The following is a 26,681-nucleotide window of genomic DNA, read 5'->3' as shown; positions in this document are numbered from 1 at the left end:
CTGATACAACTCACAACATATCTTACAGATTTTAGATAATACTTCAGTTCAATCTTCTACTTGGCTTTAATCACTGCAGCTCTGACAGCTTGTCTTCCTCTCAAGCTTCATTTCCTTGAGTCTTCTTGCTCATGATACCAATGCAATAATCTTTGTGGTCACCTATTGAAATACAATTTATGTGCTCTCTTCCTCCTTAGCACCTTCTTTAGCACTTCATGCTTTCATACTTGACCCACCTTTTGCTTCATGACCTTATGACTCCTTAAATAGAAATCTAGAATAATTTCCTAGCTCAATTCTCCTTCTCCAATTTTAGGGTTTCAATAGATTAGGTAGGATACAATGTATCTATCCCATATCTCATTTTTATCTAGAAACTTCATCTAGAATCCAATTATATTCACCCAAAAATGTTTTACATAGAGTTTTGTGCCACCAGCTCATCATTCTTATCTTCTATCTAGTTTAAAAAATTCTAGATAACAACTCAACTTTTCAAATAATGTAGCAGCTCGACACTTATTGACTTTTTGATGCTCAGCACATGAACATAACTTGACACTTGATCTTCAAGTATACTCTCAATAAATCACTTTATCATTATCTTAACTGATCTTTGCACTTCCTTACAAAACCATAACTCAACCTTTCCCTTAGGTGCTTTTGTTACATCTTATTGATTCTTCATCAATCAATTAAGTGATAGTGCTTGGATCTTATAAGCAATTGCCATTCTAGCAAATAGTAGGTTTGACATCAGTGACAAATAGTGATTGAACACATTTTGTAGCAACAATATCTTTCATATAATGATATTTTTCGATCAGATTACAACAATCTCCCTCTTTGGCATTGATGGAAAACCAAATTAATCAATGAAACCAAAACTGACTGATCAACCAAGTTAATAAAATTTTATCTAGGCTAAAACAGTAAGTCAAATGCCAAAAAGAAAACTTGTTGACTTTTGTATCTCCCTCTGATCTTATTCCTTTTGATCTATCTATTGACTTTTGTATCTCCTGAGCTGCTCCTTCTAAGATCTATCATCTTGATTTCTTTCTTTGCTTCTGCTCCTCCCTTTCATATCTCCTATCCTTTTCACTTCATGATTTGATTAGTTTCTGCTATTTCTCTATTTTAGGGATTTGACCAAATGTAGCTATTTCTCCCTCTTTTCTAGATTTGATCAGTTTCTGCTATTTCTCCTTCTTTGACAACAATGCCAAAGACACATTATTTCAGCATCTTATCATGCATGTGTAGCATTTACAAGAACTTCCAATATCTCCCTCTACCACCTTGCTTGTGACTTGTTTGGAATGTCAGTACTTTGATTACTTCAGGCTAAACCTAAAGTAAGTACCCTCTACATCAATTTATATCATCTGAACAATCAACTCATTTGATTTAGGGCAGTCTTGTTGTTACTTAAGTAGCCTTGGTTAAGGGTATCACCCCTAAATTACCTCTAAGATATTCAAACACATCTTTAGGTAATGGTTTTGTGAAGATGTCAGTAGTTTGTTCTTTTGTATTGATATATTCCATCTTCACTTGCTTGTCTTCCACCAATTCTCTTACATAGTGATACTTGATTGCAATATGATTTGTTTTGGCATGCATCATAGGGTTCTTTGATATGTTGATAGCACTTGTGCTATCAAAATAAAGTATCATAGCTTCAATTATTTCTTCCTTCATTCCTTTCAGCAGATGCTTGATCCACACAATATTGGTACAATTTATAGCAGCAGCAACATACTCAACTTCTGTTGTGGACTATGATGTACAACTTTGCTTTTTACTAGTCCAAGTGACTAATATTTTTCCTAAGAAAAGTGCTCCTCCACTGGTGCTTTTTCTATCATCTATGTTACCTCCCCAGTCTGCATCAGTGTAGGCCTTCAAATCAAATTTTTTAGTCTTCTTGTAGTACAAACCAAAATCATATGTACCTTTTAGATACCTCATTATTCTCTTGATAGCCATAAGATGATTTTCTCTTGGGTTTGCAAAAAATCTTGCCACTATTCCAACAAATAAAGCAATATCTGGTCTACTGTATACAACATATTGTAGCTTTCCAATCATGGATCTATACACTGTCTGGTTTACTTCAGCTGAATCATCATTCTTAGATAACTTATGTCCTATCACCATTGGTGTACTCACTAGTTTTGATTCATCTAAACCAATTTTTTTGAGTATTTCCTTGATATATTTTGATTGGGTTACAAATATACCATGTTTTAATTGATGTACTTGCAATCAAACAAAAAATTTGATCTCTCCAAACATTGACATCTCAAATTCATGTTTCATCTAATCAGCAAAATCTTTGCATAGAGCATCTTTTCTTCCAAATATTACATCATCAACAAAGATATTAGATATTAAAACATCTTTACCTTTCTGTTCCTTGATCTATAGATTGTTGTTGTCAACTATTTTCTCAAATCCTATCTTGGCAAGATATTTATGAAGTCTCTCATACCATGCTCTAGGTGCTTGTTTCAAACCATAGAGTGGTTTATGTAGTTTACAAACCATATCCCTATTGTTCTCATCAACAAATCCCTCTGGTTGTTCAATATAGACTTTCTCTTCCAATATACCATTCAGAAAAGCATACTTTACATCCATTTGATAGACTTTAAAACCTTTATATGCAACATATGCAAGTAAAGTTCTTACTCCTTCCATTCTAGCAATAGGGGCAAATTTTTCCCCATAGTCTAATCCTTCTTCTTGAGCATAACCCCTACATACTAGTCTGGCTTTGTTTCTAGTAATTTTACCATTCTCATCTAGCTTGTTTTTGAATACCCACTTGGTGCCAATCACATTCTTGTTAGCTGGTCTAGGAACTAAACTCCAAGTTTTGTTCTTCTTTATTTGATCAATCTCTTCTTCCATATCTTTATACCAATCACCATCTTGTAATGCATCATACACTGTATTAGGTTCAAATTTTCTTAATGAAAATGATTAATTTCTTAGTCTATTCCTTGTCATTGGTCTTGCATCTTTGTCACCAATTATCTATTCAGAAGGGTGATGTCTCTTCACATATTTGGATAATCTTGGTTCTGTCCTTATTTCCATGTTTGATCTTTCAGATTCAGGGTTACTATGCACGTCATTGTTAGGTAGTTCTACATCTCTTTCATATTAACTGATTTTAGAGTCAGAATGTGCATTTTCTTCATTTTGCAACTCAGCTTCTGAATGCAGCTCAACATTCACTGGTTGTGACTTGGCTGAAACTAAAATTTGATATTGAATCCCAATTTGATTGATAGCATCCTTGTCAATAGGCATTCCTTCATAAGAATACACAAAGGTTATGTATTCATCTAATCTCTTTGGTTCTTCAACTTAGACTTCTGTATGCTCATCAAAGTTTTTATTTGCACTTTTCACAATTTTGTTAGTGTTAGTATTTAAACACTTATATGCTTTAATTCTAGTGGAGTAACCAAGGAATATGCCTTCATCACTTTTTGCATCAAATTTTCCATTTCTAGTATCTTTAAGGATAAAGCATTTTCAACCAAATACTTTGAAATGCTTTACATTGGGTGAGTGACCATACCATAATTGAAAAGGTGTTACATTTTTACCTTTCTTGACTTGTATTTAATTTAGTGTGTGAATAGCTACACTTATAGCTTCTCTCTAATATTTCAGAGCAGTAATCTTTTCCATCATCAATGTTCTAGCATAGTCAATCATAGATCTATTTCTTCTCTCAGTAATTCCATTCTATGGGGGAGTTCTAGGAGCTGATGCTTGTCTCTTGATTCCTTTGTCATTGCAAAATATCTCAAATTCATTTGATATGAATTCTCCACCTCTGTCCGATCTCAGACATTTCAAACTCTTTCCTATTTCCTTTTCAACTCTAGCCACATACCACTAAAACATTTGAAAAGCATCAATTTTTTTCTTTAAGACCATAACAGTCATCATCCTGGAATAGTCATCAACAAACAAAATTATATATTTATCTCTTTTTTAGCTTTGCACTTCTATTGGACCACATAAATCAGTATGGACTAACTCAAGTACTTTTTTAGATGTAGAGTTTTTACTCTTGAAACTTGACTTGGTCATCTTTCCTGGCTGACATTGTTTGCACATTATGTTGTTAGGCTTCTTCAATTTAGGTAAACCTCTAACTTTTTTAATTTTTCTGATAGTGACCAAATTATCAAAGTTGACATGACATAGCCTTCTATGCCATAACAACACATCATCAAATTTTGCAACAAAACAAGAAGCATTTTCCATATCAAGATAAAACTGATTATTTCTTGTTTGATCTCCTTTTCCTATCAATTTACCATCAGTATCATAGATTTTTGTAGTTTTGTTTCCAAATTCTACTTTGCACCCTACATTGCCTAACTATGAGACACTCGAAATTTTTTATTTTAGTCCTTCAACATGAGTGTGAAAGAGTATACCAAGAAATTATATAGGTTGGACATTAGATCTGGACATGTGGGTGACGATGTTGAGAAGACTACAAGGTATTTGAATGGATTGAGATATGGGATTCAAGATTAAATAAGTTTTGTGAAGTTGGAAAGTGTAGAAGAAGCCTATCAATATGCCTTGAAAGATGAGGAGATCTTGACAAAGAACATGAACAAAAATAGAGAGGCAGAGGTAGATCTTATGGAGAAAGTAGCAGATCTAACAATTTTATGCAAGATAAAGGAAAATCTAAATGAAAGAATAATGGTAGAGACAAGACCAAGTGGGAAGATGGTAATTCATATCAAGGAGATACTGAATCTTACCAAGGAAGAGGTAATTCTTATTCTAGAGGTGGTTTTCATGGTAATTGTTTTAGATGTGGTAAAGAGGGACATAGATCTTTTGATTATAGATCATCTAAAATTAGGTAGGGTAATAGAAATATTGTGATTCAAGAATAAATTGAGAGTTCACCAAATGGACCTGAGGTTGGAGAAAATTTGATGGTGAGAAGAACGTTTTGTAATAAGGGAAGTGATGAGGAACCTATCCTTAGAAGAAGTCTTTTCAAGACAAGATGTAAGATGGCTAGAAAATGCTGCAAGATGATCATTGATGGTGGAAGCTCTACAAATTTGGAATTAGAAGAGATAGTTATAAAGTTTTAGTTACAAAGGCTAAAACATCCCAAACTCTATCATGTTTCATGGATCAGAGATGAGCATAAGATATTGGTAAGTGAGCAATGCCTTGTGAAGTTCAATATTGGACATTACTTGGATGAATTTTTGTGTGATATTACGCCTATCAATTATTGTCATATTTTTTTTGGGAACACCTATGCAATATGATAGATATGTTGTAAATGATGGAAGATTGAATCAATATACTCTTTAGGTAAATGGGAAGAAACAAATATTGCTGCCTTTGATTGAAAGTCCAGATGAGGTCAGTTGTACTGCAATAAAAAGTTTGCATGGTTAATGGAAAGCAATTTGAAAAGGAAGTAAAGAAGAATCAAGTTTGTTTCGCTATAATTCCTAGAGAACCAAGTGTTGGTAGTAATGATCGAGTAGTAAAAGCTAGTAATGATTGAGTTATAGTAGATAGTAGTGGTTAAGTACCAGAAGAAATTGCAAAATTATTGAATGAGTACAAAGAGATTGTTTCTAAAGATGTACTTGATGGTTTACCTCTAGTAAGAAGCATAAGTAATTGTATGGATCTGATTCTAAGAGCTAGTTTGCCAAAAAAAGCACCATGTAGATTAACACCTATAGAGGATGAGGAACTTAACAAGAAAGTACATGAATTGTTTGAGAAAGGTTTGATCAGAGAAAGTTTGAGTCCATATTCTATACCTAGTGTATTAGCACCTAAAAAGAATGAAGAATGGAGAATGTGGATTGATTCGAGAGCTATTAAAAATATCATAGTGAAATATAGGTTTCCTATGCCAAGGATGGATGATATAATGGATTGTTTAAGTGGAGAAAATTATTTTTCAAAGATTAATTTGAAGAGTGGCTATCATTAGATTAGAATCAAAGAAGGTGATAAATAGAAGACTTCTTTCAAGACAAAACATGGTTTGTATGAATGGTTGGTTATGCCTTTTGGTTTGACTAATGTACCTAGTACTTTCATGAGGTTAATGAATGAAGTTCTAAAAAGATTCTTGGGTAAGTCTATGATTTTTTAATTGGATGAGATGTTAATATTCACTAAGACTAAGGAAGAACATCTTGAGCATATCAAACAAGTATTGTAGAGGTTGAAAGAAGAAAAGTTGTTGATTATTCTGAAAAAGTATTCTTTTATACAAGAGGAGATTGTGTACTTGGTATTTGTGATTTCAATTGATGGTTTGAAGATGGATCTTGAGAAGCTTAAAGAAATTTTGGAATGGCCTACACCTAAGAATGTGGGTGAGGTAAGATCATTTTATGGTTTGGCTAGTTTCTATAGAAAATTCATAAAGAATTTTAGTGTTGTTTGCAATGTTATGATTGAGACAATAAGAGGAGATAAAAAGGAATTTAAGTGGACACATGGAGCTGATAAGAGTTTTGAGACTTTGAAAAAAAAGGTTGTTGAATTACCTATATTGGCTTTGCCTAATTTTAACAAGGTATATCAAGTTGAATGTTATGCAAGTGGTAATGCAATAGGAGCTGTACTGAGTAAAGAAGGTAAACCTGTTGCTTTCTTTAGTGAAAAGTTGAATGATGCTAAAAGAAAGTATTCTATGTTTGATCAAGAATTTTATGCTATTCTCCAAGCATTAAAGAAGTGGGGACATTATTTGATTCCTAAGGATTTTGTGTTATATACTGATCATAAAGCTTTACAGTACTTGGAAAGTCAACATAAATTGAATCAAAGATATATGAAATGGATTGAGTACTTGCAAAATTTCACATTTATCACTAAGCACAAGAGTGGAGTTACTAACATAGTTGCTGATGCATTGAGTAGAAGACATTCTTTGTTGACTAAAATGAAGGTTGAAGTTCTTGGTTTTAATGAAATAAAAGAGTTGTATGATGCTGATCCTAATTTTTTTGAGGCATGGAGAGAGTGCAAAGAACCAAATTTGATAGATCACATAAGTAAGTATGATGAGAATTTCATTCAAGAAGGTATCTTGTTCAAAGGTATTCATTTTTCTACTTCTAGAAGTTCTATGAGGTTGAATCTAATTAAGGAAAAGCATAGTGGTAGATTGGTTGGACATTTTAGAATTGATAAGACATTGAGTTTGTTGAAAGAGAAGTATTATTGGCCACAAATGTATACAGATGTTCAAAAATTTGTAAAGAGTTGTGGAGTTTGTCAAGTTGCAAAAGGAGTGAGTCAAAATACTAGTTTATATACACCTATTACTGTCCCTAAGAAACCTTGGAATGAGATCAATATGGATTTTGTTCTAGGATTGCCTAAGATAGTGAAGGGGTATGATTCTATATTTGTTGTGGTGGAAAAATTTTCTAAGGTGGCTCATTTCATACCATGTAAGAAGACATCAGATGTTGAGCATGCTGCTAAACTTTTCTTTAAAGAGATTGTGAGATTGCATGGATTATGAAGAAGTATTATTTCTCATAGAGATAGTAAATTTTTTGGTTATTTTTGGAAGACTTTGTGGATGAAGATGGGTACTGAGTTGAAGTTTAGTTCTACATTCCATCCATAGATAGATGGGTAGACTAAGGTTGTGAATAGAAGCATGGGAAATTTGCTGAGATGTTTAGTTGGAGACAAGCCAAGTAATTGGGAAATCACATTGACACAAGCTAAGTTTGCATTTAATAATTCTATAAAGAGGATTACATAGAAGACACCTTTTGATATTGTTACTGGAATGAATTCTAGAGGAGTATAAGATTTGAGAGATATTTCTAGTGAAGAAAAGAGAAGTGTTGTAGGAGAAAAATTTGTTGATTTTATGAAATCTTTGCATAAGGAAGTGGAGTTGAGGTTGAAACAAAGTAATTACAAGTATAGAGAGAATGTTGATAATTCTAGAAGACATCATGATTTTCGAGTTGGTGATGAGGTGATGGTTCATTTGAAGAAAGGAATATTTTCTATTGGTACATATAATAAGCTAAAGATGAAGAAATTTGAACCTTGTAAAATCTTGAAGAAGTTTGACAGTGGTAATGCTTATGAAGTTGAGTTGCCTGATGACATGGATATATCTCATATATTCAATGTTGTTGATTTATATAAGTACCATGAGTCAGATGATGACATTACTATACCTAATGATTATCCTAAGAAGTAGATTGAAGACGTTGAATAGATATTGAATCAAAGAATTGGTAAGAGCATAAGAGGAAAAGATTAGTATAAGTATTTGGTGAAGTGGAAGAATAGACCAATTGAAGATTCTATGTGGATTTCTCAATCTAAGTTGGATTTAGCTCAGGTTGTGACACTTGTATGATTTAGAAGAATCATTTCTTCCAACCCTAGTTGTCTAATGCAAGAGCATTTTGGTTGCCTTGTAATCCTACACCTTTTATTCAGTTTTTTGTGTATTGCCAAGAACTAGTTTTCAATTGATGTCGAGTTATTCCTTAGTTGTTGAGTGTTTTATTTGGTTTTTGAGCTCCTTTGGATGCTAAGTTACCCCCTTTGGTTGTTGATTTCCTTTGGATGTTGAGTCATTCCTTTGGTTACCGAGTGAGTGGAGGATACCAAATTCATAGTGGCTACCTAGCGATTTCATTGGATGTTGAGTACGTGTGGATGCCAAGTGCAATTATTTTGTGAAGTATTCATTTGCCAAGTAATCTATGTCTAGTTCTAGCTTGGGATGACCTTGTCTGAATTTAATTTTGGTATAGGTAGTAAATACTGGGTGTAAGCCAACTTGTTGCTTTCTATGTTCTAGAAAGCTTTGTAAGCCATTTTGGCAAGTATATATAGAATGTTTAGGCTTAGAGTTAAGGGCAATTTTTAGAAGGGTTCAAGAGCATAACGTGAAAGTTTGGAAATTTTATTGCATATGTATCTCGAGCCATGACTTTGATGTTGGAACTTTGATCTTGAATATAGTTGTATCTGGTCGTAACCCAGAAGGCCTTATAGTTGGATATGTATGCTGAATATTTTAAGACATGACAACATTCATAACACTCTTGACACATAGATTTGGTGACCCAAAAACCTTCCAAATAGAAAGTAAAACTGAGGTGGGGATAATACCCACAAACTCTCATAAAGTTGGCCTATTAAGGCTTACTTTGGTCACTTTTGATTATTTTCCCTCTTAGGAGCAATAAGAACTACTAGGTTCACCTTGTGAAAGGATTTCCAAACATACAATGAAGTATGCACTGAGTAAAGAGATTTATAAAAGACTATTAGGTCTACCTTGTTAAAGGATTTGACTGATCCACCTATTAGGATGAAGCAGTAGTTGATCTTTGATATGCAATATGGTTTGCTAAATGAGATTCTTTTGTGTACTAATCACCTTTCTATGATAGATATGTCTCTAGTGCTCCTTATACTACTATGGCCTCTGTAATTTTCTCTTTACTGCTCTTCTCTGATTGCATTTGATTACATTGCACAACTTATGCACTTTGATATGATACAATACATTACATATATATACCAATCCAATTATACAATTACAAAGTCATCCACAGTAAAAGTTAATACAAATATTACAAAGTCAACCCACATGAAGACACTTAGGTTCTGAAGACTAACTCAGTGAAGTTCTGATACTCAACATACATTATCAATGCTTGACACCATCATGCACTCAGTAGACATAGAAGCTCAGTCCATACTGCTCACTTCCAAATAGCCTTGAACTTGGTTTGCACTAGTGACTCGGTAGATATTGTGAAACTTGGAAACAACTAAATCACTTGTTGACTATGGTGATACTTGGCAAACACTATCACCTTGAGCTTAGTATAAATTGAGTTAGTTGATTAATACTAGACTCGCATCACATACACTATGAACTTGGTGAACACTATACAACTCAGATTGCACTGGTAAAATTGGCATACACTGAAATGCATGGCTTACACTGTTGATCTTCACACTAACTAAATCTACTTGGTAACTACTAGGATTTGTCCAAAAGACTTAGTAGCAATTGTAGAACTTAGCAACAACTGAAGTTCTTCATAAACATTGTTAACTATACAATGAGCTCAATAGCTATATACAATTTGAATAAGTGTGTGTCACTAATAACAAACTTGACTAATATGTCAACAATATTCCCCTTTGGCATTAGTGATAAAAATAATTATCAACCAAAACTGAGTTTAAAAAGATTCCTTGATTACCTTTTGTCCACCACCTTGTGATACTGGCTTGGTAGAGTATACTATTTTTGAGATTTTTCAAAATTGATTTTGTAAGGTATATATATGTACATGGTAAGATTATTTCATACAAATATACTATACAACATATCTTACTGTACATTTCTAACTATCAACTTATTGCATGTTCTTCCCCATACTATATGTCTTTCTCCCCCATGTTGTCTTTCTCCCTCATACCATATGTCTTTCTCCCCCTTTTCAATAGTAATGCCAAAGACTTACTATATTTATTTATATAGTAAGAACAAAATGAGATAAAAAATTCTGAATGTACCTTGAGATTGAGTACCAAGGTTTTATCTCAATTGTCTTGCATAACCTTACATGTGTGAAATGCAATTTGGACTTCTACTAACAATTCTATCATATGGTCCGCAATGGAGAAGTCATTGTCATGGATGAGAGTTTTTGAATGTACAATATGTTTCTACAGTGCATCCATGTTGGGAAGAATCATATTTTGTATATCTATCAATGTTGATCTAATTCTTGCTTCTTCTTTGAGAAATTCTACTTGCATATCTGACAAAAATATTATTTTCTTGAAATATGCAGAGCTTGAACTAGGATCAAGTTGAAGCTATTGAGCACTAGCCTTCAGATCTTTATCTATTTTGGACAATTTATCCTTTATTTCTTTAGTAAAGTCAGAAACATGACATAAATTTCCAAAAAGTGATGACACATTTGAACAAGATGCTTCTAAATTTCCCAAAATTGAAGCAAGTTCTACTTGATATATAGCTCTCTACTGAGAAATGTGCTCCAGAACTTTATTATCAAACTTCTTTTAAGCCTTCTACATTAGCTTATCTTGTCCATCAATATCTTCATTAAATTTTTGGACTGCCTCTACTAGCTAATACAAAATTGGTTGAGAAGATTAAACCTCAATACCTATGGCCTCTGTCAAAATATTCTTTACATCTTCAATTATCTTGAATTCCTTATCTCTCTCCTCTCTTAGTCTTTGTTGTAGTCTTCTTCTGGAGGAGTTCACCAAATGTCTACATTTAGTCTGGATTGAGCTTATAAATATCCCAATTAGGGATAACTATTTCCTCATCTAAGTCTATGGCTTCCTCTATCTCCTTTCCTTTTCCCAAAAAAGTTGTACTCTATTGAGGCTTGGTTTCAACTATCATTGCACTTATTGCCTTTGTGTTTGGAATATAAACAATAGTAGATATACTAGGGCTAGTAGTAAAAACTATAATTGTACTAGTTGAAGGAATACTAATAGAAACACCTGAAGAACTCAAAATTGATGTAGCCAAAATTGTAGTGCTCAAAATTGATATATTTATAGTTGATGTTGCAAACTTGGTAGAAGAGGTAGGAGTCTACAACTTGGTAGATGAAGTGGAAGTCACTTTAGTCAATGATGTGCTGAGCTAAATAGGAGAAAAGAGTGATTTCAAAATTGAGTTGTTACTGATGGTCACAATCAAACATGCTAAGGTTATCTCCACACTTGATGTAGACACTAGTTTTCTTGGGGAGTGAGGAAGTGAGGCAATGACTATAATAGCTATCTTAACTAGGTCAGTCTCCTCATCATCTTGAGTTTCTTCCTAGACAACCTTTTGCTCCTTGTACTCTTCATAATCAACTATAACAAAATGTGTTGATCCTTCATCATCGTCTTCATCCTTGTCTTCATCATCATCATCATCATCCTTTACATCAATGGGAAAATACTTAGTTTGTGAAGATGATAAACATTCTTCCAAGTGTTTGTAGCATTCTTCACAACATGCTCAATACCTTTCATCAAAATCACATAGCTATTAAACATAAGAGTCATCTTATCTTCATTTTTATTTAGTGACTCTTTTACCTCTACATTTGATAGGCTTGGTAATAGTTGCCTCAATGTTTTCCCCTATATATCTTTGATAGTTTGCATGGAAAACTCCATCTTGGCTTGATTTTATGCATTAAGACATTAGGAATCTGAGATATAAGTTGGTCAGGTGAGTACTTCCACTTACCCATTTTATCAATGACCAAATCTTCTATTTACTTCTACTCTACCTCAATCCTAGTTTCATACTTTAATGCCTTAAAATTTGTTATGCCTATTCTAGCTTCCAATTTGTTTAATTTGTCCTCGAAGGTCGATGGAGGTCTATTGAATATAATGTCTCTACCTTCCTTATCATCTTTCTTTCTTGACCTCATGATGAATATTGCAATGGATGGATTTTGTTGGCTTGGTAATGATTACCATGCCCTTCTTCTTTAATGGTTCTTCTTTCTCAAATTCTTCCTCATCCTCTGCTTCATCATAATCCTCACCTTTTCCCTTGGTCAATAAGAGCGTTGAACTTGATTTCAGTTTAGCAATTCTTTTCTTTCCTTTTTTGACCACCTAAGGGAGCTTTATTTCAAGTTTAATCCTAGCTTTTGCTTCATCATATGTCCCAAAATATGCAACCTTAGGATCAACTAGTTCATTGATAAGAGCTTCAATGATATCCTTTATTTCATCAATATTAACCTCATAACTAGGAGGTTTTACCCATGCAATTCTATGCCTAACTGCCTAAATGTACACTTTGTCACTATCCATTATGAAGCATACATCTTCTTTCTAATCTTCAACTAACTTCTTAGGAATCTTGAACCTATTGTTCATTTTCTCCTTAAATACATTGAAGTAGTTGTCCATAATACTATTATAATTCTCACCCATCTTAGCAATATACTCATTGATTTGATAAAGCATAGGCACATCTTTTCTCAAAACTATAGTGCCTTTAGAAGTGAAGAATTTATTAACATAAAAGAATAGAACATAAAAGAATAGACAAGTTAACAAAGAACCAAACTTACATGGGTTATTCTTTGATGTCCTTATGCTTTCCATATTCTTGTTGAACTACTTCAATAATAACTCAGCAAGGTTGAATGATAGATTATTCTTTACCCCCTTGTATGTCAAGTTCACAACTTCACATGACAAGCTATTCAACCTGCTAGAGCTGTATGTCTTGTGCACAATGATGTGAATACCAAACTTTAATTCCACATCTAAAACACTACTAATTTTCATTCCTCTGTCATCCCATTTAGATAGGGTTTCCTTTTTAAGTTCTACCCAACCTAGGGTTCTGGTCATTTTGGATTTGGCTAGCATTGCAAGATCAATGATTTGATGAATCATCTTCTTAGTTATCAAAATTGGTTGTTCCAACCACAAATGTCCATTATGCACCCAACTAAGGATAAACCTAATCCATTTGATGTGAAATTCACAAGGCATGTGAGGGATGTGAGTTAACCCTTTGGTTTCTAGATGTTGATGCTCTAGTTTCAAAACTCCATTCACACAGAGCTTATCTAGGGCATCATCCATTTCTAATGTACCAATATCTTGAATAGCACATCTGAAATGAGTGTGAATATCATTGATAAAAAGTACCTTTGGAGGGATTTTAGATTGTGCTCCACTCGAATCTAGGGTTTTAGTGATCATGGGAGTAAGCTTAAAATTTGGTGCCATCCATTCCACTACATGAACCAACATGTCATATCCTCACTTAACCTTGCTACTACTGGATGCCATCTTCACTTGGTAGGTTGAAAGAATTCAAAAAAAATTGCTAGAGATTCAATCAAATTGCTTTGGTTGCATTGAAGATCACACTTTGCAATAGTACTCAAAATTTCATGGTAAGAAATGACTTTGAATTCATGCCTTTTGTTTGAATTTTTCCATAAATGCTCAGTATGAAAGTAGATCGATTGACATCATGTTGATAGATTGTCATCCACTACTTTGCATTGATCCCTTAGTGAAGTCTTCATGACTCAGTAACCATATGTATCTTCATTGCTCTCAACCTCACTCAATAAGAAAAGTAACTCAGTAATAATTGATACCATTCTCACTCAATGATACCTTTATATCTTGGATATAGATGTGGATCTTTGTGTCTTTTTAACTAGAACTAGTTTGGATGTCTTCTTTGATAGCCTAGTTCCAGTTCTCCCTTGAGAACTTTATTAGAAATGATAGTCACCCAATTCTTGAGCGACTTGTCGATCATTGTTTGAACTGGTATCTATTGTCACAAAGGTTTGCACCCACGTCCAAAGTTTTTACCTAAGGATAACCTTGTGAAACATGGAAACAACCTCTAAGCTGTGGGACTTGAACTGTGAGGTTGAGTCTCTAGAGAAGGCCAACTTTCTTTACTATCAGGGTGCACCTAACTACTCTTGGAGAGGAAAAGGGAGAAGGAATGCATGAAAATTAAATCTACCTATTCTAATCTAAGGGGGTGATGCACCAAAATAGAATGTTCAAACCAATCTCTACCCATACATGCACTATTGAACCATCATGACACCAAAATATATACACATTTAGGCTTGCTTTAATCTAACAATCACATGCAGATTAGAAAACCTAAATGAATGACACAAGGAAAGAGAGGATTCACTTATATACCATTCATAGGCCAAAAGAGATACAATCATGCAAGATTGCAGATCTCTACAATACACCAATGAGAGGCAAATAGTTCTTTCACTTTACACCAATGGCTAAAGGAGATAAGGTAGAATGTCATATAGTTCAGAGGAAAAGGGAATTTACACATGAAATTTTAGAGCAATATTAGAGAAGTAAGAGAAGAGTTGACCTTTACAAAATCTAAAAAAATTGCCTTTATAGTTCAGGCATAACTGAGATATCCTCTAACTGAAGTTACTCCACAACCATCGCGATTAAGCCCTATAGAGAATAATCATGAAGATCTGAAGAAAATATGATTTAAATACAGATCTAGATGCAATGATATCTGATTCTTGTTGAAACAGGGCCCTGAGAAGACAGAAATGGCGCCATTAAATTGTTTGACCAAGTAGATAGATCAAAAGGGGTGGTGGAGTGTTCTCCCGAGTTTAGCATTCATTTCAGGGTGGTTGGAATTGATCACAAGGATTAGATCGCACAAAAAAATTTGACTCCATTTTTGGTTCATGAATCAGTAGGGTCAGCAAGTCAACTGAATCTTGCCACTAGGATGAGCTGCATGGACCAACGATCTTCTTTTGTTTTGCCACTTTGTAGAGTTTGCACGTGATTGACCATATCTTTTAACTAATTGCATCACCTCCTCAAACCCTGACCATGATGTAACTCCCAACCGTCAGCCCTAACTATGCTACCTTCATTGTTAATACCTTGGCTAGGTCCGTAAGGACACGTGTCCTTTGGGCACTTTCTTGCATTACTTAACTACCTTGCATTTTCATATTGTGGGGAAGCGTCAATTGTTGATCTCTAGGAGATCAATGATTGTGAAAGGTCCTCATAATACTACATTTTCCCCTTCAAAATTATTAGGCCCATGAAACACTCAGCATACACCTCAGTGACCCAACTCAGCAACCTGGCACCACCTTGGTCTCACCCTATGGTGTATGGAACAAATTTGACCCCAAAAGGACACACGATAGTGAGACACTTGCTCACATTCCTTAACATTCTTGTATCTTCATCTTGTGGGAAAGCACCAGCCCTCAATCTATTTACATCAAATGGTGGATCTTGCTGCTCAATAGAATATCACCTTTTCAAACCCATGTGTTCTGACAAGTTCCATGATAGAATTTCTTTATCTCTCCTAAGAAGAGTGGACCCATGATGTCACATTGTGCCATGCATTAGAAGGGCACACACCTGCATTGTTTAATTACCTTACATCTTCATATTGTGGGGAAGCGCCGATCATCAATCTCTATGAGATCAATGATCATGAAAGGTTCTCATTATACTATGCATGCCCACTAAAATTTCCAAGCCTACGAACACCTCGAAAACCACCTCACTAACTTGGCCCCATAAGGATGCATGACAACAAGGTGCTTGCCCACATTGTTTAATTTCCTTGCATCTTGTTAATGCAAGGAAGTGCCAACCAATGATCCTCTTTAAATCTACGATGATCATAAATTTTGCAAGACTGCATACCTAGTTAGCTAGACGAGCCAATGAAACACCTCCATTGTAGTCTGACTCACCTAACAACTACCACTAAGGATGAGTTGTCATCACCTTTTGAGAAAAGTGGGCCCATGATGTCACACTAGCCATGCATCGCAAAGGGGCATGCTTGCATTACTTAACATCCTTATATCTTCAAAATGAGGGAATGCACCAACCATTGATCTGATTGCATTAGACAATGCACATAACCTGTACTTTTTGAACCCGCATGAATATCCTCCATGATGTCACATGGATGTGTGTCACTAGGGCGTTTGCGTACATTTTTAGAAAGTTTGTCAAAGCTCAGAATGTAGGAAAGCAGGTACCAATAGAATCGCCAACTCACCCTACCACCTCCCACCCTACAGCCCACAAGAACATGGACCCACTGATCCACGTGTCACAAAGGGGCTTCCCTGCATTATGTAAAGATCATGCATTTTCAAATTTCGAGAAAGTGCCCACCATAGATTTGTGTGAGATCTAACGACATAAAGGGTGTAGGCCAACAGAAACATATTTAGGAAAATAAGAAATACCATAAAGTTTTATTGTTTTATTTTTTGACATTTCTATGGTGTTTAAATAATATAAAAGTGGGGAAGAGACCATTGGGTGGGGTAAGTATTTAAATTCAAATTTTGGTAGGAGGGGCAAAAATGGAAACATTTCTGGTGACTCAGAGGGGGTGTAAGCCTGCTATGCATATGACTAGTGGCCTAAAACATCTATTGGGTTATAGAGTTGTAAAAAAATATGGATCAGTGCACTATAAAACCCTAACCCTACCTCTGCCATAGAAAAAAACTGAAGACCTCTGTCTCTGCAACTGGAACCAGAGACCCAAAAAACTGCCAAAACTTTGAAACTAGCTATCTCTCAGAGAGAAAGTTGTGCTCGCGCACTTCTTGGAAAATTGGAAACCACCAGAAAGAAAACTACTCTAATATATAGAAATATTTACAAAGAGAGTGTTATATTGTGGTGACTAATCAGGAAAGTACTATACATCATAATTAGTGGGGTTCGGGGCATTGCCTCAAATTTTTTTTTTGGTACTATTCATAGATTTTCCATTCGTAGATTTGCCACTAAAGTTATGGCTAATTTATGGCTGACATGTTATAACCCTAAAGTAGTTTAGTACTTCTATACAAGGGTTTAGGGTTGGTTATTTTCATTATTTTGTGATGTGAAATTGCTTCTTGTGGCGGTATTGAGCTGTAAGGGATTACAGATTGTAATCAGGTTGTAATCACTAGATTGTAATAATATTGGACTTGCTATTTGGTGGATGTAGCCTAGGGATTGGGTGAACCATGTTAAATCTTGGTGCCTTGTGTTCATTTCTATGTGATCTATTATTTTTTGTAATTGGTTATATTTGCATGTAGTTTTTATTTCTGTCTGTGGTTTATCCTAACAGAGAGGGGTCAAACAAACCCATTGACTGGTTTGCTGAAATAGCTACCCTTCCTTATCAACTAGTTTCTTGTTCCATGCATAATGGTAGTCAAGTGAATTAGTAGGTATGAAAAGCACAATTGCATGGAACACCTTCTTCCCAATGTTGAAAATAGTGAAGCTTTCCAACACTAGGGTGTTTCCTTGTGGAGCAAAACATACCTACTCCTCTTTGTGATAATCTTCCTCATGCTCTGGAGTGAGCATGACTGGGGGCAACTTGTAGATTTTTTGCAGAGCTAGATACCTTATGGGGCATCCTCTTGATGGTGTAGGGCCATAGGAATCATCCTTGACCACCTGACTATGCTCTGCAATGGTAGTCTTCAACTAGTTTAGAAGTGGCTCCCCCTTTTGTTTTTTTTCCACATCTTGTTCATGTTTCCCATGAACCATTTCCTTTGGATCTACTGGTATGGTGTGACCTTCCACTTGTTGCTATTGTGGAACATGCTCCTCATATATAGGAGATACTGATTCAATATCCATGGAAGAATAGAGAGCATCCAACTCATCCAAAAGATCATCCTCATCATTGACCTCCATTGTAGTTTCAAAGATATGCATAGGTTGGGGGGCAACCTCATGCAAGTTAGCATATTCCTCCTCAAGCAAAATGCTATCCTTGAGGCCTTCTTGTCCATCCTCCACATCATAGAGGGTTGTCTGCTATAGTAAATGATCCTCTTCCTTCTCTAGTAGCAGATGCTCATTCACTGGCAAGGGCTCAAAAGCCATAACTTGTTCCTCAAGAGGAGGAACAACCTTATTGTCTTCTTCTTCTTCCTTAACAAAAGAGGGAAGCTCTTTAGATAAGAGGGTTGGGTCCTCTTCCTTTGGCTCAATAGTCTCCTCTTTGTTCTCCTCAATAGACTGTAGCTCCTCACATGGAATCTTTGTGAGTTTGGACTCACTCTCCCAAAACTCCATATTTGGACCATCAGGAGTCCATACAACCGGCCCACCTAGAAATAGGGAAATAGTGATAGGTTTGAGGGGTTCATGACTAGTCGAACTCTCTCTTACAGGGGGTGGAGAGGCTACAATAGTAGGCTCTTGTGAGGGAGGGGGCTTATTAAAGTTTGGGATGACATATTTTGGAGAGGGGGGGTATCTACCTCCTTGACTTGAAAATGAGCTAGCTGGAGCCTCATTTCCTCCTCTCTTGCTACAGCAACTTGCCTTGCAAGGTTCTCCTCAAAATGTCTCTGTCTCTTCCTGTCTTCTTGTTGTTGTTGGAGATAGGTCTAGTAGGCCACCTCCTCCTATTGTCTCTCAAGTTCTTTTTGCCTTGAAACCTCATCAAGCCGCCTATCAAGGTCTAGCAATAGCTCATCTTATACACACAACCTCTGATCTATCCTCATACTCCTCTCCTAGATTTTGTAGTCAGTCTTCCTTTGTAACTCAAACATCATATCTTTAAGCTTCTCATATGAGGATGTTGGGACTGGTGGAGTATTTATAGGAAGAGAGTAATAGTTTTGAGTGGCTTGGCTATAAGTAACTTGGGGTTGAGATTGAAATTGGCATTATGAAGGCTGAGGAATAAAATTTTCATGATATGGGCCAGAATAATAACTATTTCTATGAATTGCATCCATGGACAAAGCTTCATAAAATTTTGCAATCTCATAGAAAACTTGAAAATCACAAAAAGATCAAAGATGATCTTTACATACTAGCACTGTTTCTACTTGAAACTAGTAGATTTTCACTAGAGTTGCCATGGTGTTTGATTGAATGCCTCCAAAGGCTAGTAGCACTAAGAACAACACCCAAATTCTTAGTGTATCAGGATCAACTAGCTAACTAGTGGACTTATGTAGTTAAATCTTCTTGGTGTCCCACCAGGTGTGCCAAAAACTATTGTCACAAAGGTTTGCACCCATGTCCAAAGTTTTAACCTAAAGACAACCTTGTGAAACATGGAAACAACCTCCAAGCTATGGAACTTGAACTGTGAGGTTGAGTCTTTGAAGAAGGCTAGCTTCCTTTACTATCAAGGAGCACCTAACTACTCTTGGAGAGGAAAAGGGAGAAGGAATGCATTAAAAGAAAATCTACCTATTCTAATCTAAGGGGGTGATGCACCAAAATAGAATGTTTAAACCAATCTCTATCCATACATGCATTATTGAACCATCATGACACCAAAAGATATACAAATTTTGGCTTTCTTTAATCTAATAATCACATGCAAATCAGGAAACCTAAATGAATGACATAAGGAAAGAGAGGATTCACTTATATACCATTCATAGGCCAAAAGAGATACAGTCATGCAAGATTGCAGATCTCTACAATACACCAATGAGAGGCAAATAGTTCTTGCACTTTACACCAATGGCTGAAGGAGATAAGGCAGAATGTCATACAGTTCAGAAGCAAAGGGAATTTAAACATGAAATTGTAGAGCAATATCAAAGAAGTTAGAGAATAGTCGACCTTTATAGTTCAGGCATAACTAAGATATCCTCTAACTTAAGTTACTCCACAACCACTGCCATTAAGCCCTGCAGGGAATAATCATGGAGATTTGAAGAAAATATGATCTGAACACAGATCTAGATGCAATGATATCTGATCCTTGTTGAAATAGGGCCTTGAGAAGACATAAATGATGTCATTAAATTGTCTGACCAAGTAGATAGATCAACAGGGGTAGTGGAGTGTTCTCTTGGGTTTAGCATTCATTTGAGGGTGGTTGGAATTGATGACAAGGATCAGATCGTGTGGGAAAATTTGACTCCCTTCATTTTTGGTTCATGAATCAGCAGGGTCAACAAGTCAACTAAATCCTACCTCTAAGATGAGCCACGTGGACCAACAATCTTCTTTTGTTTTGCCACTCTATAGAGTTTGCATGCAGTTGACCATATCTTTTAACCAACTGGATCACCTCCTCAAACCCTAACTACGATGTAACTGCCAACCGTCAACCCTAACTGCACTGCCTTTATTGTTAATACCTTGGTGGGGCTCAATGCTTTCTCACATTACCTAAATACCTCACATCTTCATATTGTAGGGAAGCGCTGACCATTGATCTCTAGGAGATCAACTATCATGAAAAGTTCTCATAATATTGCGTTTGCCCCTTCAAAATTACTAGGCCCGTGAAACACTTAGCATACACCTTAGCGACCCAACTCAGCGACCTAGCACCACCTTGGTCTCACCCTGTGGCATATGGAACAAACTTGACCCCACAAGGACATGTGGAAGTGAGGCACTTGACTACATTCCTTAACATCCTTGTATCTTCATCTTGTGGGAAAGCACCAGCCCTCGATCTGTTTGCATCAAATGGTGGATCCTGTTGCTCAATAGAATATTGCCTTTTCAAACCCACGTGTTCTGACAAGTGCCATGACAAAATTTATTTATCTCTCCTAAGAAGAGTGGGCCCATGAAATCACACCAAGCCACATGTTGCAAGGGTGCATACTCACATTTTTTATTTACCTCACATCTTCATATTGCAGGGAAGTGTCGATCATCGATCTTTATGAGATCAACGATCAGGAAAGGTCCTCATTATACTGTGCATGCCCACTGAAATTTCCATGCCCACAAACACCTTGGTAGCCACCTCAGTGACCTGGCCCCACAAGGACACATGGCAGAAAGGCACTTGCCTACATTTTTAAATTTCCTTGCATCTTGTTAATGTGGGGAAGCGCTAGCCCTTGATCCTCTTTAAATCTATGGTGATCATAAATTCTGCAGGACTACATACCTAGTCAGCTAGATGGGCCAATGAAACACCTCTGTTGTACTCTAACTCACTTGATAACTACCACCAAGGATGAGCCATCATCACCTTCTAAGAAAGGTGGGCCCATGATGTCACACCAACCACGTGTCACAAAGGGGCATGCTCACATTACTTAACATCCTTGTATCTTCAAAATGAAGGAATGTGTTAGCCATTGATCTGATCACATCAGATGGTGCACATAACCTATACTTTCTAATCCTACATGAATATCCTCCATGATGTCACATGGCCATGTGTCACCAAGGCACTTTCTTGCATTTTCAAAAAGTCCGATGAAGCTCAGAATGCAGGAAAGCAAGTGCCTATAGAATCACCAGCTCACCTTGCCACCTCCCATCCTGTGGCCCATAAGAATAACACGGACCCACTGATCCACATTTTGCAAAGGGGCTTCCCCACATTACGTAAAGATCGTGCATGTTCAAAATGTGGGAAAACACCCACCAAGATCTATGCAAGATCTGACGGCGTAGAAAGTGTAGGCCAATGGAAACATATTTAGGAAAATAAGAAATACCATAAAGTTTTATCATTTTATTTTTTGATATTTCCATGGCGTTTAAATAATATAAAAGTGGGGAAGAGACCATTGGATGGGGCAAGTATTTAAATTCAAATTTTGTCGAGCGGGGGGGGGGGGGGAGTGCGGGGGGGGGGGGGGGAGGGGCGGGGGCTGGGGGCGCAAAAATGGTAATAGTATCCTTGGTAGACTTAGGAACCTATTGTTGTCTCATCTAGTTTTGGATGTTATTAGCCTTTGCCTTCTTTTCATCTTCATTTCTACCAGTATTCATATAGTTCTAGGAAAGATGACCAAGTTCAGTACAAGTAAAACATCTTTTAGTGGTAGCTCTTTTCCTCATATGATGTTTCACACAATTCATTCCAATTTGTCCAAATTCTCCACAGTAATGACATCTACACTAGGTTTTGTAGTCCCAACCAAATATAGCTTTCACAATTTATTCTATAGGATTCAATGTCTTGGTTTTCAATTCTAATGACTTTTGTCCATATTTCTTACATTTGTGACATTTGCCCTCAAATCTTGGTTTCTCACTACATTTATTAGCCCTATGACTATGTTGATTGCAATTGTAGTATTTTCCATTGAAAATTTCTTTCCCATTGCTCCAACATTTGTCTGATGTATGACCTATCTTACCATAATGATTGCAAGTAGGTCTTTGATTCTTTTGAACACCTTGTTTGTAGGATTCACCTTCTTCTTTATATCCAATTCCTACTTTCCCTTTTGTCTTTAGAGATTTTGTTCATTCAACTAATTCATGTCATCTTGGGATATCACCATTCTTTCATTGATTTTCCTTTCAGAGTTTAAATTATTCTGTAATCTTTCATTCTCAAATCTCAGGTTCATGATTTCTTCATTTGCATTGGTGAGCTAATTGATGAAGTCAATTTGCTAGAGGGATAGATGTTGAATCTCACTATTTTTTCCTTCCATTTTTTCTTTTGTTTTTTTTTCTCTTCCATACTTTACATAGCCTTACTGACTAGATTTCTTTCTCTCTTCTTAGTTTTCTCATTTCTTCTTGCAGTGAACCACTCTTTTCCAAGACTTCTTTGATTGCATCATTTGCTTCATCTGAGCTACTTGAATGATGAAAGTATTCAATTATTTTTTCAATGTGGAGATGATCATTCATTTGAATTACAAGTTCCTTTCTTCTTTTCAGGGAGTGGGAGAGTTCCTCTTTTGCTTTCTTGAGTTGGGAAATGGCCATTTCCAAATCTAATTTCTCATTTTCAATAGCTTTGTCAAGTCTGAATATCTCCATGACCTTTGATCTTTGCTCAAGCTATTAAACTTTCTCCTAAGAAACACAATGCTCTAGTACCAATTTTTGAAAATATTCAATACTATGCTAAGTTATTGAGAAGGGAGGGGTGAATCAATAACTTCTAAAACTTCAACAATTTCAAGTCTTAATCCAACAATCCAATTAGCATTTAATTCATCATATATAATCTACATGCATAAGAAACTGAAAACATGAAAGAATTCATAACACTTTTGACACACAAATTTGGTGACCTAGAAACCTTCCAAATAGAAAGTAAAACTAGGGTGGGGATGATACCCAAAAACTTTAATACTACAACATAAAGTTAGCCTATTAAGGTTTACATTAATCACTCCTGATGATCTGCCCTATTAGGAGCAATAAGGACTACTAGGTCCACTTGGTGAAAGGATTTCCAAACATATAATGAAGTATGTACTTAGTAAAGAGATTTATAAAAGACTATTAGGTCTAGCTTGTTAAAGGATTTGACTGATCCATCTATTAGGATGAAGTAGTAGTTGATCTTTGATTTGTAACTTGGTTTGCTGAATGAGATTCCTTTGTGTACTGATCACCTATCTCTGATATATATGTCTCTACTACTCCTTATACTGCTATGGCCTTTGTAATTCATTCTTTACTGCTCTTCTCTAATTACATTTTATTACATTTCATAACTTACACACTTTGATATGATACAATACAATACATATATATATACCAATCAAATTATACAATTGTAAAGTTGGTTGTTGACATATTAGTCAAGTTTATTTGTAGTGCCTACCCTCGTTCACATCTTCTTTGGACATATTATTGCTATTGTTATCAGACTTTGATGGACTAGTTTTATGTAGATGGATTAGTGGTATTGTTTTGACACTATTAGACATTATGTTATGGATTCAGTTATCATGTGATGAGATCATTTAGACTTCACATTTCATGTATGTATGATGATCATTATATTGTTTTCAGTTACTGTTGATGATTAGTTAGATGGTTTATTATCTTATGTGCTTTATTATGGATACTTACCCCATACTTGCATGTGTATGGTGTGCATGTTTTCTTATTGTATGGCGTTTTTGATGTGGTTAAGGAAGGGAGTCGTAGTCACCTGCTTAGTCAGGATCTACATGATGCACCACTTCCTGCCATTGCCTGTTTAGCTTAGCACTATATATTTTGTATGTACATGCATGGCTTTTCTACAGGTTGCAGGTACCGGGTATCGACTTCCCTGAATTGCCAGGATGAGCGTACCCTATTATACTACCTCAATGATAAGAGAGGGGAGATAAATTCTCAAGTCCAAATCCCAAACCATAAAACCATTTGTCCTAGTGAGTTAGGACAAGTATCTGAGTTGAGTACCCACTGAATGTGTCGAATGACATATTTTCTGATTTTTAATCTTTTAGACTGATTTCGTATGAATTGTTCTATGATGGGTTTTCATATTTTATCATGAAGGTCTATGGTGAATTTTCTATTAACTAAGTTTTAATAAATAGATTTAATTAACAAATTAATTATTTGAGAGATTAAATATCATGATTTTGATATTTTGATTATAATTAATTCAAGGAGAATTAATTGAGAGAAAAGAATTAAATTAAAAGAAAATTAGAAATTAAAATAAATAATAATTATAAAATATTAATAAATTAATAAACAAATATTAATAATAAAAATTATAAAAATTAAAATAAAAGTTATGAAGATTAAAGTGGGAGTTATAAATATTTAAATGAAAATTAATTTAAAAAGTTATTGGAGTTATAAGTTTGCATAGGAAATAATGTAGTTCCCTATTTTTCATGTGTCAACAACACGGGGGTTAGTGCATCAATTAAGCACATGGTGTCTACAACTCTAGGGCTTATCTAAAAGGTTGGAAATAGGTCCATGCTTAGTTGGCGATATCTTCCAACTAATTCTAGAAGCATTCTAGGGTTGTCCGAAAGCTCTTTATATTCGGGCATTCCTTAATAGCTTGGAGATAGCGGGGACATAGCGTGGAGAGTATGGTTAGCGTGGATAATAGTTGAGGCATTGCAAGATTCGGAAAAATTCTGAATAAGGGGAGCTTGTTCTGCGGGTTGTCTGAGGATAAGTGAGTTTAGCATCAGAATCCGGGTAGATTCTTGTGATTTCATTATGATAGTTCTGCATCTTGCTTTCCCCTGTCTTCTTCGTATTTTCCATATGTCTTCATTGTGCATTTTCAATTTGGGCAATTAAGTTTTATTTAGGGATTCTATATGTTTAGATCTGAAAATAATACGGACTAGGGTTGCAATTTCATGGACAAACCCATTAGAATTAGTCATAAGAGAATTTTAAAAGAATAAGTTTCATAGAGAGGTTCTGTAAATGAAAGCTTGTATTTTTATAAACATACTGTGATTTTTTATATTATATATATATACATATATATATATATATATATACATAACCCTTAATTATATATATATATACATACATATATATATATATAATATATATATTTATTTATATATATTCATAACCTTACTGCGGAAACAATGTTTTAATAAATGAATTTCGCAACTTATGAAATCGCGTTGCGATTTTATGTTAAAATATATATATTAATGCATGCTTGGGTGGGGGCGGAATCGCACCCCATACCTGTGCTTTAAGGGGCGCGTGGTACCTTCTGTGCAGTGTACCTGCGACTGTATTGGTCGCAGGGTACCCGCGGCAATTGTCACCACAGTGACAGCCGACGGCATAATCGATTCGGCTTTGTTCTAAGGAAACATTGTTATTCGATTTCCTTTATGAATCGAAATTAATAAAATTCGGTTCCATTTTTTATAAAATGCAAAAAAAAAAATTATATTATATATGTACGTATGTATATGTTTAAATATAAATATATTTATATGTAAATATGTAATATATATATATATATATATATGTTATTAAAAGATTTAAAGTTGATAATAAAAGATTTATAAATTCATCTCTTTTTAATGATGAATAGTTTTGTAATTTTATAGTTTTAACTATTATGAATTAATAGTTTAAGATTATAAGATATATGAAGCATATGAAAATTAAGTTAGTGGAAACGTCTTTTAAATGTTATAATTGGAAACTGAAGTTTAGAGGGAATTTTTAATCCATCCAAAAATTAATACATGGAAAAACGTAGGAAAATGTTCTTTCTCTAAACTTGGGATACAAAAACTGGGATTTTGCATATGAATTCAAATTTGAAATCTTAGCAA

The sequence above is a fragment of the Cupressus sempervirens genome, chromosome 2 (assembly GCF_028749045.1).
Source record: "Cupressus sempervirens isolate cs-2001-9-10 chromosome 2, ASM2874904v1, whole genome shotgun sequence".
Lineage (NCBI taxonomy): Eukaryota > Viridiplantae > Streptophyta > Pinopsida > Cupressales > Cupressaceae > Cupressus > Cupressus sempervirens.
The sequence above is the reverse complement of the archived record's forward strand: the minus strand, read 5'-3'. Positions refer to the sequence as shown.